Genomic DNA, 6,371 nt, shown 5'->3' on the forward strand with positions numbered 1-6,371 from the left:
TTTAAGATCAGAAGTAAAGAATCAGAGCATGAACTTACGGTTGCCAGAAGGAAGGATTTGGGGAAGGGATAGCCAGGGAGTTTGGGATGGACAGGTATACACTGCTATATTTAAAAAGAATAACCAACAATGACCTACTGTATAGCACAGGAATTCTGCTCAGTGTTATGTAGAAGCTTGGATGGGAGGGAGTTAGGGGGATAATTGATACTTGTACATGTATGGCTGAGTCCTTTTGCTGTCCACCTGAAACTATCACAATATTGTTAATCAGTTATACTCCAGTACAAAATTTAAAAGTTTTTTAAAAATGAAGGTTGAGATTCTTCTCATGGAACAGATCATTGGATACAGCAAATAGCCACTGGTAACATTTAAATTGCAGCAGGACTGGACTGTAATATCTGAGATAGAGCTGTTTTCTAAATCAGATCACATCAATTTTGAAAGTGGTTCTTTGGTTGTCAAAAAAAAATGTTGATTTAAAGGTTTATGTGATTTTGGCCATCTTTCTATTGTTTTATTTTAAATGACAAAAATTTCTTTTCTTTGGACAGGGATAATTAACATAGAGTCACAATTTTGACAGTGTTATAGCAATATTTTTAAACTTAATATTAATAATCCAGGGCCACAGTGACTTTAGATAATTTGCATTTAAGTTTTTTATAATCTCTTTGATTTCAAATGAGTAACCTATTGATAAAACACTGGACTATAGGTATGCAAAGTATTTGAAAGTTAAAATTTTAATAACAAATAGGTTCTACTGACCTTATTCTTTCTAAATCTCTAGAGATCAGGAATGAACAATGCAGTCAATTTGCAAATTTTTATTAAATATTCTCTGTACTATTTAGTGTTTTTCTTATTTTCAACAATAGATATATTTTCATTAAATATGTTTTCTCATATATTACATATATTTTCACTTCATTAAAAAGTTTATTTAAAGTTTCTTACAGGATGGCGTCACGTCCCGCTGCAGCCGCCATGGTTTCCCTGGCGACCGCTGTGCTCTCCGCGCCTGGGCGACGGAGATGCTGGCGAGGCGGCAGCGCGACCCACTCCAGTCCTTGCAGCGCCGCAGTCAGGAGCTGAAGCAGCAGGTACCGTCTGGTCGATGGGTTGCTTTTTGAGAGTCAACTGAAAGGAGCTCTAGAAGCAAGTAAAAGGAGAGATATGTACCAAAGATGTATCCAATTAAAACAGGCAATAGATGAAAATAAAAATGCTCTTCAAAAATTAAAAAAAGCTGATGAACCTGCACCTGTGGGAAATTACTATCAGAAGAAAGAAGAGGAGCACAATCTTTTGGATAAGCTTACCCACCAACTGCAGGAGCTTGCTGTGTCCATCAGCAGAGAAAATGTCACTGAAACTGGGGCACTCACTGAAAGAGAGGAAGAGGAGAATTCTGCTGAAGAAGATGAGGAAGAAGACGACGACGACGACGAAGAAAGTGAAGAAAGTAGGGGCGAGGATGAAGAAGCAGAAGAGGAAGAGGAAGAGAAACAGGAAGGTGAATCTCACCCAGAGGCCGCGAGCGGAGAATTCATTGCGCTGGGAGATTTTACGGCTCAGCAATTGGGGGACCTCACATTTAAAAAAGGAGAAATTCTCTGTATAATCAAAAAAAACTCTGATGGTTGGTGGATGGCTAAGAACGCCAAAGGAAACAAAGGCCTTGTTCCTAAAACCTACTTGGAGCCCTATAATAAAGAAGAAGGTCAAGAATCAAGTGAAGAAGGCAGTGAAGAGGATACAGAGTTAGGGGCTGAAACAGCAGAAGGAGCAGAGGTCAAGCAAAGAACCGATTCTCACTAGAGTGCTGTCCGGAAAGCCATCTCAGAGCAGATAAATACCGTCGATGTGCTGGCTGCAATGGGAGCTATTCCTGCCGGGTTCAGGCCTTCCACCCTCTTCCAGCTCCTGGAGGAAGGGAATCAATTTCGAGCAAGTTACTTCTTACAGCCAGAGCTCACACCTTCCCAACTGGCCTTCAGAGATCTAATGTGGGATGCAAAAACCGGCTCTATCAGGTCAAGACTGAGCCGTGTCTCCTTGATTCTGACTCTCTCTCTGGAGCTGCAAGATGATTCCTCTTCCAGGGGTGAGCATCCAAGTTCTGAGCAGACACGTGCGCCTCTGTCTGTTTGACGGCAGTGAGGTTCTGAGCAACATTCACACAGTCAGGGCCACGTGGCAACCTAAGAAGCCCCAAACATGGACCTTTTCTCCCCAGGTTACTGGCATCTTGCCCTGCCTGCTTGATGGCGACTGTTTCATCAGATCCAATTCTTCCTCTCCAGATCTTGGAATATTATTTGAACTTGGAATTTCTTATATTCACAATTCCACTGGTGAAAGAGGAGAGTTGAGCTGTGGCTGGGTGTTTCTGAAACTTTTTGACGCCACTGGAATTCCTATTCCAGCAAAGACTTACAAGCTCTTCTTGAACGGAGGCACCCCCTATGAAAAAGGCATTGAAGTGGACCCTTCAGTATCCAGAAGAGCACATGGTAGTGTTTTCCATCAGTTGATGACAATGAAGAGGCAGCCTCAACTTCTAGTCAAACTGAGATCTTTGAACAGAAGATCACGGAACACGCTAAGTCTACTACCAGAAACATTAATCGGAAGCATGTGCTGCGTTCATTTGTTGATATTTTATCGCCAGATTCTTGGAGATGTTCTCCTGAAAGACAGGATGAGCCTGAACAGTGCAGATTTAATTAGTAATCCAGTGCTGGCCACCTTCCCCAAGCTCTTGGAGGAGACAGACGTAATGGACGCACTCAGGAGTTCCTGGGCTGAGAAAGAGAGTACGTTAAAAAGATCAGAGAAGGGAGACAGGGAGCTCCTGAAGGCGGCGTTCCTGCTGGTTTACCACGACTGCGCGCTCCCCCTGCTGCACTCTGCGCTCCTGCCTCCGTCTAGATGGGCAGAGGAGGAGACTGAGGCTGCCCGGTGGAAGGGCATCGCCGACTTCCTCAAGCAAAACCAGGAAAATGAGGGCGCCCTCCAGGTTCTGCTGTCGCCGGAGGGGGTCCATGAACCTTTCGACATTTCCGAGCAGACCTATGACTTCTTGGGTGAGAAGAAAGAACCTAGCCTGACAGCAGTGGCCTTTGACCCTCAGCTTCCCGCTGAACCTGATAGACCCTCCACGGTGCCCTGCGTCACGTGGCCAAACTGGAACTAACGGCCCTGTCACTTTTCTGTACAGGCCACACTCTATAGGAAACATTTATCTGATAATTTGAACGTGTGTCACTACAGTAAAACAAATTTTTATAAGTAAAATTGTATAAGTTTAAAGAGATTTTTTTTTTTTTTTTTCAAAAAACAACTGCTACTTTTCTTTTAAAATTGAGTATAGTATATTGAGGATGAGATGGTTAGATAGCATCACTGACTGAATGGACATGATGGACTGATGGCATGCTGCCATCCGTGGGGTCGTAAAGTGTCGAACACAACTTAGTGGCAGAACAACAGCAACATGGTTGATGTGAAATATGAAAGTTTCAGGTATACAACATAGTGATGAACACTTTTTAAAAATTATGTTCTATGTAAAGCTTTATAAAATAACTGGCTATATTCCCTGTGTTGTACAATAAAAAAAAAAATAATAAAGTTTCTTACAAACTTTCCTCACTTGGGAGCTAAATATTTCCTCTGTTTCTCTAACCATGAAACCATTTCACTTGTATTTGGCAAGACAAAAGTGAAGAGTTTTGTTGCAAGTCACTGTGAGAATGCATTCAACTGTCTAAATGTTTCTGAAACTTTTAAACTTGCTGTCCACACTTACATGGCATCACTGAGTAATCCTGGGAATTTTTGAATCCTGTTTCCTCATTTTTCTTATAAGATTCAGAAAAGAGAACTGACATACATAGGACCACATACTTCCTTAGTTTATGACAACAGTGGGGATATAACCCAGAATTTTAAGACATTTTTATTATAACACAGCTGTCTCTTTAATTAGTTATGAAATAATAACAGGTATCTTTTGAAACAAAAGTTGTAATTAAAAAATTCTTTATATCCCAGAAGTTTAAATAGATCTGTGATAAAAAGTGATATAAAATCTCAATGTTCTAATTTAGGATATACTAAGAAAATTGCGTTTAACATCAGTGTTTGACTTGAGTAATAAACAAGGTAGCATCTAATCTTAAGTCAGCATAATACCCTAATAATATATTACAGTTTTTTCAATCCATGAGCATTTAAAATTAATTTTTATTTAAGTATAGTTTCTTTACAAAGTTATGTTAGTTTCTGCTGTACAACAAAGTGAATCAGCTATACATGCCCCTCCTTTTTGGATTTCCTCCCATTTAGATCACCAAAGAGCAGAGTAGGGTTCCCTATGCTATACAGTAGGTTCTCACTTTTTTACCTGTTTTATACCAAGCAGTGTGTAAATGTCAATCCCAATTTCCCAGTTTATCCCACCCCCTCCCACCCTGGTATCCATTGATCCAGTCTCTGATCTGTGTCTTTATTTCTGCTTTGCAAATAAGTTCATCTGTATTGATTTTCTAGATTCTACATATAAGCAATATAATATGATATTCGTTTTTCATTTTCTGACTTACTTCACTCTATATGACAGTCTCTGATCTATCCACATTGCTGCAAATTCTACTATTTTATTCCTTTTTATGGTTTATATCAGCAAAAACAAGACTGGGAGCTGATCATGGCTCAGATCGTGAACTCCTTATTGTAAAATTCAGGCTTAAATTGAAGAAAGTAGGGAAAAACACTAGACCATTCAGGTATGACCCAAATCGAATCCCTTATGATTGTACAGTGGAAGTGACAAGTAGATTCAAGGGATTAGATCTGATAGACAGAACCTCTGAAGAACTATGGAGAGAGGTTTGTGACATTGTACAGGAGGCAGTGATCAAGACCATCCCCAAGAAAAAGAAATGCAAAAAGGGAAAATGGTTGTCTGAGGAGGCCTGACAAATAGCTGTGAAAAGAAGAGAAGCTAAAGGAAAATGAAAAAGGAAAGATATACCCATTTGAATGCAGATTTCCAAAGAATAGCAAGGAGAGATAAGAAAGCCTTTGCAGGGATCAGTGTAAAGAAATAGAGGAAAACAATAGAATGGAAAAGACTAGAGATCTCTTCAAGAAAATTACAGATACCAAGGGAACATTTCATGCAAAGATGGGCTCAATAAAGGACAGAAATGGTATGGACCTAACAGAAACAGAAGATATTAAGAAGAGGTGGCAAAAATACGCAGAAGAACTATACAAAAAAGATCTTTCTGACCCAGATAACCACGATGGTGTGATCACTCAGCTAGAGCCAGACACCCTAGAGTCTGAAGTCAAGTGGGCCTTAGGAAGCATCACTACAAACAAAGCTAGTGGAGGTGATGGAATTCCAGTTGAGCTATTTCAAATCCTGAAAGATGATGCTGTGAAAGTGCTGCACTCAATATGCCAGCAAATTTGGAAAACTCAGCAGTGGCCACAGGACAGGAAAAGGTCAGCTTTCATTCCAATCCCAAAGAAAGGCAATGCCAAAGAATGCTCAAACTACTGCACAATTGTACTCATCTCACATGCTAGTAAGGTAATGTTCAAAATTCTCCAAGCCAGGCTTCAACAGTATGTGAGCTGCAAACTTCCAGATGTTCAAACTGAATTTAGAAAAGGCAGAGGAACCAGAGATCAAATTGCCAACATCCGTTGGATCATTGAGAAAAACATCTCCTTTTGCTTTATTAACTACACCAAAGCCTTTGACTGTGTGGAACACAACAAACAGTGGAAAATTCTTAAAAAGAGGGGAATGCCAAACCACCTGACCTGCCCCCTGGGAAATCTGTATGCAGGTCAAGAAGCAACAATTGGAACTGGACATGGAACAACAGACTGGTTTCAAATCGGGAAAGGAGTACATCAAGGCTGTGTATTGTCACCCTGCTTATCTAACTTATATGCAGAGTACATCATGAGAAATGCTGGAATGGATGAATCACAAGTTGGAATCAGGATTGCTGGAGGAAATATCAATAACCTTAGATATGCAGATGACACCACCCTTATGGCAGAAAGTGAAGAAGAACTAAAGAGCCTCTGATGAAAGTGAAAGAGGAGAGTGAAAAAGTTGGCTTAAAGCTCAACATTCAGAAAACGAAGATCATGCCATCTGGTCCCATCACTTCATGGCAAATAGATGAGGAAACAATGGAAACAGTGAGAGACTTTATTTTGGGGGGCTCCAAAATCACTGCAGATGGTGGTTGCAGCCATGAAGTTAAAAGACGCTTACTCCTTGGAAGAAAAGCTATGACTAACCTAGACAGCATATTAAAAAGCAGAGACAT

At 40.4% G+C, this 6,371-nt stretch overlaps 1 pseudogene; it reads left to right on the forward strand.

Moving 5' to 3' along the window:
* The first annotated feature begins 1,040 nt into the window (after positions 1-1,040).
* On the forward strand, positions 1,041-3,293 carry LOC120861259 (annotated as a pseudogene).
* The last annotated feature ends 3,078 nt before the right edge of the window (positions 3,294-6,371 follow it).

Source organism: Oryx dammah, unplaced genomic scaffold, assembly GCF_014754425.2.
Source record: "Oryx dammah isolate SB20612 unplaced genomic scaffold, SCBI_Odam_1.1 HiC_scaffold_11232, whole genome shotgun sequence".
Classification (NCBI taxonomy): Eukaryota; Metazoa; Chordata; class Mammalia; order Artiodactyla; family Bovidae; genus Oryx; species Oryx dammah.